We start from the raw sequence: 7,675 nt of genomic DNA, 5'->3' as shown, positions 1-7,675 counted from the left end.
CATCAAGTTGGTTCTGATCATGGACATGATCAGAAAACAAAAGCTGGCAACCTTCTTGCGTTCCCAGGGCTATAAATTCCTGTGAGTGAAGATTGGACATCTTCACTCAGGAGGAGAATGGACAGTCTCCTCCATCTGTTTAACTGCCTCTGAAAACCCACTGGAGGGTCAGCTATGGGTCGCTTCTGACTCAGTGGTACACAGCAGCAACAACAAAGGTAATAAAGGTAAAAAAAGAGCCAAAAATCAGCTGTTGAAACCCCAAGGAGGGCAGAGCTGCCCTGACTCACATGGCATGACAGTGAGTTGGTTTTTATTCCATAGTAATAAAAGGAAGGACATAGGAGTTTCTTTTCCATTTGTGTGATGTGCGATAGACGAGATTATAGGTTTGTGGCTTCATTTCTACATGGTGACTCAGGAGTTCAGGATTGTGTTGTAACTTCATCATCTAAGGCAGTTGGAAGGGAAGAGAAATTGCAGAGAATACATATTTGCTTTTAAAAACTTTTAAAATATTTTATTTTTTCTTGTTGAAAATATACACAGCGGAACCCCGAGTGATTCAAGCATTTCTCTGCGGACAGCTGGGCGACCCTGATGACGTTCTTTGAGCTGGGCAGCCGTTCTCGCTCCTCTTTTCTGGACAGTCTTCTGACATGAACATACACTCACCATCCTCGTGTTTTCTATTTGATCTTTCGAGTGGCTGCTGCCTATTGGATCCCAAACAGTTTGATTTTAAAAGAACACAATGCTCCCGGCAACCATGCCCATCTTTGAAAAAGATTTTATTAACAATCTTTGGAAAGCAACATCCCAAAATTCGGATCCAGTTGCCAAGGAGAGAGACCCTGTTATGCAGCTGGGCCCAGCAGGTGGCCCTGACTCCCTACCTTTCTGTCCGGAGATGGGGGTGGTGGGCAGGATCTCCTCGTTGGTTTCCACAACGCTCGGAGGGCCAGGCAGGGGCTTCTCAGGGACAATCCTTCCACTTGCGTCCCAGGGCAGCACGGGCTTTACTTTGATGACCAGCACATCCTGTCTGACCGGCACGTGGCACGTGACTGTGTCGTCGTAGTGGTTGGCAGGATCCCCACTGCAGGTCATCAGGCCTTCAGATCTAGCTCTGTTTTCAGAGTTTCCCAGAGACCCTGACCTTGCAACCCTTGGCCCCACTGTCCATGATGACCGGCAGTACAGCATAGCAAGCTCTCCACACAGCAAGCCCTCCCCGGAGTTCGTAACAAAGAGACTGCCCGGGCAATGGCACACAGATTTCTCATGGCCACTTTTTTCAGCATAAAGTTCCACTTTGCAGTCAGGGACGCCAGACCTTTTCTGAATTCAGCAGCCAGTCAGTTGGAAGATGCCATTAGCCCTGCCATCTTGAGCTGTACATGTTGCCCACAAAAACGGGAAGTCAGGCAATTATTCTTAGCTAGTTAAATTTTTGTTTGGTTTTAAAAGACCTGAGGGAATATTTTTTGGTTTAAAGCTTAAAGAGGACTTCAGGGAAATAGTTTGAAGGGTTTATTCAGTCTTCATGGCTCCATAAATTTTCGATTACATAAGATTATAAAATTGTTTCACATTTTCTTAATTTTGATCAGGATTGCACACTTGCTTTTTAAATCCTTGACCCAGAAGTGATACCTTCCCTCCCCCCACATTTCATGGACATGAACCAGTCTCAGATCATTCCTGAAGTAAGGGACATACAGCCCCCAGCTGGGCAGGCCCTTCTTAGCAACCTCCTGCTCTGACACGTGTGTGGCCTGAGACTCTGGCATATCAACATGTGCTGTCCCTCCTGAGTGGATGGGCATGGGGAGGCAGGGAAGGTGCCTCGCGTGTGTGTTTACGAGGCTGGGAAGCTGGCACATCATTTGGATGCAGCTCTGTCTCTGCTGATTAATCTCACTTTCCATTCCCCCAATGTCACGAGTTGTCCGGAAGGTTATTGCACGTCCCTGCCGCTGCGTGGAGGAGGTACATTTCCATAGACAGCAGATAAAGATCTCTTAACCTTGTATTTCCCCCGATATCGTCATAAATAGCTTATGCGATGCCATTTCAGGGAGCCTGACAGCTCCTACAATGAGACCCGGTAGGAGCAGCATATCTTCTTGTTATATATAAAAAAGAGTGACAGCGTTCATCGCTTAACAGTGACATCGATGAAGTCGGCGTGGAGAGGTTCCCGATCCATCCATTCATAACACCTTTTGTGATTTTGGGCTTTTAAGCACGGGGCTCTGGTCTATTTTTCAAATGTGTGGTGGTTATCAGCACAGGGTGCCATTCATCAATATTTCATTTTCCAAAGAATATCTAGAATATCTTAATTTTTATGAGGCTTCTCCATGGTGCGAGCTGTCAGGTACGGCTTCAGTGGAGAAACAAGCCAGCACTGGATTGCCCTCTTCCTTGGTGGTCCCGGAAGGTGTTTCTGTACCCAAATTACAACTCCATGGTGGACATGGTTCCTGAGGACAGCTGTCTTTGCAGCCCAGGGGAGTAAAAATGGGAGGACAGCAGGGAGTTACGACAGAGTTGCATTATGGTTGTTGTTATGGACTGTTGAGTCAGAACTGACTCATAGCTGACCTTCCCACAGGTATCCAAGGGAGCTCTGGTGGCCTGGTGGCAAGAAACTGCACTGCAATCCCAGAGGTGCACTGTTCAAATCCACTAGATGCTCTGCAATCTCCTCCTGTACCGGTTGGATCTGATTTGACGGTACACACTCAAAAAATAAGAAAAGAATTTAATCTCCCCTTCCTCCAAACCAGCAGGTATTCAGAGACTGTAAATCACATGAAAAGAGATTGTCCATTTTTCTCCTGCGGAGCAGCCGTTGGACTTAAACTGAATGCCTTTGGGTTGGCAGCAAAATTCCTTACCCACTAGGCCACCAGAGCTCCCTAAATTGTACCATGGGTCAGTCTTCATCCCTAAACATTTTACCTCTTCAAAGCAGAGCTCTAGCAGGTGAGAGGTGGCCAGGGAGTTTGCCACCACGGGGTTAGGCGGTCCCCACAGAGCAAGGCAGGCTCTTCCTTTGTACCTCAAGGGTTCCAGGTGATCGATGTGCAGGGAAATGGCCTCTCTACTCCCTGAAGGACTGCACTATGGATTAGAAGGACCCTCTTGTTTCCAAGAGGCACAAATGATTAAGCACTTGGCTACTAAGGTTGGTAGTTTGAATCCACCTAGAGACACCTCAGGTGAAAGGTTTGGCAACTTTTGCTACAAGAGTACAGTCATTGAAAAACCCTCCAGAGCAGAGTTTGACTGTGAACACGTGGGGTCACCGTGGGCGGGCGGAGCTTCCATTGTGATGGGTTTGGCTTTGGTTTCTTGGTTCCCAGGTGGTGACACTTGGACCAGAGAAGCATTAAAGCTGGAGGACTTCCCAGTGTCCTGACCTTTGAGATTCCAGGGGTCCCCCTGTGCTGCCATCCCGCTCCCTATCCTGCCTGCGGCTCCTCTTTTTGGGGCTGGACAGGGGCAGGCTGGCTTTTCGCCTTGCTCTCTGGGCTCCGTCTCTCTCCAGTCAACCCAGCAGTTAGCACGTTTTGTGGATCAGAGGATGGCAGTTGAGACCACTCCGGAGGAGGCTTCAACGGGGTGACTGATGATGAATATTGACTTGAGAAGGAGCTGATGGGCACCCCTGGCCCGCCCACTGCCAGCCACCGAGGGCAAGAGATAAACAAGCCAGACACTCCGAGCCTGGGAACGGTTGACCTAATTTAGCAACAACAAATCCTTCCCCTCTCACGCATATCTCTAATTACAAATGAGATCCTGGCAGGCTTAGCAAGGGTAAATAAAATTGATTCTCTCCACATCGTATTGGAGATGATGAATGTGCTCAAGAAAGGGCTTCAAAGCCTGTTTGCTGATTAGAAAAGGCAAAATAATTCTGAGATGGTGACTAATAGGTGGAAGGAATCGTGTCCTTGCAGAAATGTCACAGGTCTGATCTTTGGAGATAATTACCATCAAATGTCTGTGTGTTTAACGTGCTAACCTTGGTTGGTCGCGATGTTACCTGTGTCCTCTGATCGACCCTGCTGGCTCTGTTTTCTCTGTTTGAAGTTTATCTTGGGGGGCTCTCTCTCCCTTCATCTCCAAGTTCCTAGCACAGTTCCTGGCCCAGAGGGGGCATCAGTCCTGTGGCTGAGATGGGCTTGGGTTCAAGTCCTGCCTTCATCATCTACTGGCTGCTGTTAATTGCTGAGGAGCTGACGTTTCCTCCTAGTGAACCTAAGACAAGTAGAACAACCCCATAGAAACTCACTACTGCAGAGTAGTCGATTCTGACTCTGAGAGATCCCACAGGATTGAGAGTCTCTGACACTGTAGTCCTTACAGAAGCAGCTGCTCATCTTTTGACCTTGGAGTGGTCAGTGGGTTGGAATCACTGGTTAGCAGCCTAGTGGTAAACCATGATGCTACCAGGGCTTCTCAGAACTGGTCCGTATGGTTTGGTTTCTTTTCCCAATGTTTTAGGTAACAGTTTATACAGGAGAAATTAATTTTCTATGCAAAAATTTGTACATGAATCATCCCATGACATTGATTCCTATCCTCGTGATGTGCCAGCCCTCTCCCCACTTCCATCTTGCCCTGCCCACGGCCACCCCCCATTTCCCATGCCTCTCCTGGCTTTTGGACAAATGCTGCCTGTTTGACATAGTTGATTGCTCTAAGAAGCACGTCCCTCATGAATGTTAACGCCTATTTTTTTTTTTTTAATACTAGAATGAACATTCTAGTATTTGGTTGAAATAAACATTAGAAGTGGCTTCAGTTCCAGGGTTAAAGAATATTTAACAGCCATGGTCTAGGGGTTCTGCCAGTCCATATTTGACTAATATTTTTTGGAGCTGTTTTTTTGAAGTGGTGGGTGTTGGTAGTGGGGCACCATCTAGTTCTTCTTGTCTCAGGCTAGAGAAGGTGAAGTTCAAGGTAGTTAGTCTTGTCGACTAAACGCTTCCTTGAGTCTTCTATTTCCTTCACACTCTGGTGTTCAGACAAGAAGAACGCAGTTGCTGTATGTTAGATGGGGTTGGTTTCTTTTCCCTACCACCAGCTTTTAAGACCTCAGATGCTACTAACCAAAGTAGGATGTAGGACATTATGAGCTATGTTTACTCGGTTGACCTAGATGTTCCCTGAGATTATGATCCGTAACTTTCAGACCCAGTAACTTCAGTCCCAGGAGCTGCTCAGTTATGTCTAAGAAGTTTCCATAACTGTGCCTCTGTGTGCTCTGTTATATATACAGACATACATGCAGAACCTGTGTTTAGAACCTGTTGCTGTCTAGTTGACGTCAACTCTTAATGACTCTATAGTACAGAGTAGAACTGCTCCATACATTTCTGAGGCTATTGACTTTTTGTGGAAACAGACTGTTTCATCTTTCTCCAATGGTGGCTTTGAACCACTGGCATTTCAGTCCGCAGTACATGCAAATGCCCGCAACTATGTAAGCACACATGTGTACTCCCGTATACCTCCCCACACTTAAGTAGCTTGCATTTCTAGCTGGATAATTATCCATTAGCATTTGGTTGTTATTACTAAGGGTGCAGAATTGCATATCCACTGATCACCACTATTCTTGCACCTCTTGGTGTCTTCGTTTACACTGATCATGGAGTGCTGACTCCTCTCATATTGTCTATCATGGTCACCAAAAGTAACATGTGTATACTATCTAGCAGTTGTTGTGGACCATAGAGTTGTAATTGGCCCATAGCTGATCCTCCAGCCGATTTTCAAAGGTAATTAATTGTACAGGAGATTGCCCGTTCTTCTCCCTTGGAGCAGCTTGTGACCTCGAACCACATACCTTCAGAATGACAGCACATCTTGCCACTAGGCCATGAGAGTTCCCTATCTAGCAGTAGTCAAGAAATCAAAAGGTGTGTTGCATTGGGAAAATCTGCTGTCAGAGACCTCTCCAAAGTGCTGAATGATATCAGTTTAAAGACTAAGATGCTCCTGATCCAAGCCATGGTTTGTTTCAATTATTTCATATTCATCTGAAAGTCAGACAATGACTAAGGATGACAGAAGAAGAAGCAATGCTTTTGGGTTATGCTGCTTGATAAGAGAACTGAATATTCCATGGATTGGCCAAAAGAATAAACAAGTAAGTCTTGGAGAAAGTGCAACCAGGCTGCTTTTTAGAGGCTAGGATGGTGAAGCTTCATCTCACATACTTTGGACAGGTTGTTAGGACAAGCCAGTCCTTGGACAGGGGCATTCTACTTAGATAGAGGGTTATCAGAAGAGAAGAAGACCCTCAACAAGATGGATTGACGCAATGACGGTAACAATGGGGTCAAGTACATCAGAGATAGTGAAGTTGGCAAAGGATAGGGGAAAGTTCAGACCTGTTGTTCATAGGGTCACTCTGAAGCACAGTCTACTTTACAGCGTGCAATACTATCTAGAAAGTCATTCTGTGTCCCTCTCCTTTCCTTCTCTTGGACGTTTCAGTCTAGTCAGTTCCCAGCCAAAGTGACCCCATGTACAACAGAACCAGGTGTTATCCGTCCTGTACCACTCTCACAATTCTTGTTATGTTTGAGTCATTATTTAAATTCATCTCACTGAGAGTTTTTCTCACTTTGATAAATGATGATAGTTGTAGAGAGGCTTCAGGCCTTTTGTTCATAGGGTCACTACGAGTCGTGCTTGAATTGATGGCAATTGACAACAACCACAACAACTACTTTCCTATTTAAGTATGCTGTCTTTCTCCAAGGCCCGTTTCCCTCTGCTAACATATCCATCATTCTCACTTGTAGGGAACATTCTTGCTGTACTGCTAAGATAGATTTATTTGTTCTCCTGACAAGTCCTTGGTGTATTCAATATTCTTGACCATCATTTAAAGGCATCAAGTCTTGATGTTGATGTCACTTCTTGGCCCATTTGTGAGATTTTTGTTTTCTTTGTGTTGAGGTGTGATCCATATTGAAGGCTTGAGTTTCATCAACACGTACTTCAACTTGTTTTGCCTTTGAATTATTTATTTTTTGTTTGAATGAAGGTTTACAAATTATATTGGTTTTCATACAAGCAAGCGCTCATAGGTATTTTGTTTTATAACTTTAATGACCACTGATTGCTGCAATTAATTAATTACACTGTCTAATCAACTTCTTGAGTTTTAGTAAAGCAAAATTGTGTCATTTATATTTTATAGACTGTTAATTAGTTTTCCTCCAGTTCTGATGCCCAGTTGTTCTTCACGTAATCCAATTTCTTGGTCAGCGTACACATATGTCCTGATCTTAAACCATGCAGTATCTCCTTGATCTATTTCAGTAACTGCTCTTTGGCATTTGACTTCCATATGAGCATAATTGAGTGATCAAGAATTTCTATTCTTCATGGTGTTCCCATAATTTATTGTTATATCCACACCATCAAATGCCTTTTCAAACTCTTGATAAAGCACAGGCAAATGTCTTCAGGTCTTTTCTGTCTTCAGCTGAGGTTCATTTGACATCAGCAGTGATATCCTGTGTTCCATGCTCTCCTGTGACTGCAACTTGACTTTCTGTCAGTTCTCTATCAGTGTACTACTGTTTTAATCTCTGATAACTATCAAAGAATGTTGCTTTCTGTGGGTACACCTTGCTTC

At 44.8% G+C, this 7,675-nt stretch overlaps 1 pseudogene; it reads right to left on the bottom strand.

Annotated features, from left to right (window-relative positions):
* Window positions 1–7,675, bottom strand: part of LOC102847504 — an 87,698-nt pseudogene that overhangs the window by 24,493 nt on the left and 55,530 nt on the right.

Source organism: Elephantulus edwardii, unplaced genomic scaffold, assembly GCF_000299155.1.
Source record: "Elephantulus edwardii isolate Elephantulus edwardi_28Jun2011 unplaced genomic scaffold, EleEdw1.0 scaffold00006, whole genome shotgun sequence".
NCBI classification, from domain to species: Eukaryota; Metazoa; Chordata; class Mammalia; order Macroscelidea; family Macroscelididae; genus Elephantulus; species Elephantulus edwardii.
The sequence above is the reverse complement of the archived record's forward strand: the minus strand, read 5'-3'. Positions and strand labels throughout refer to the sequence as shown.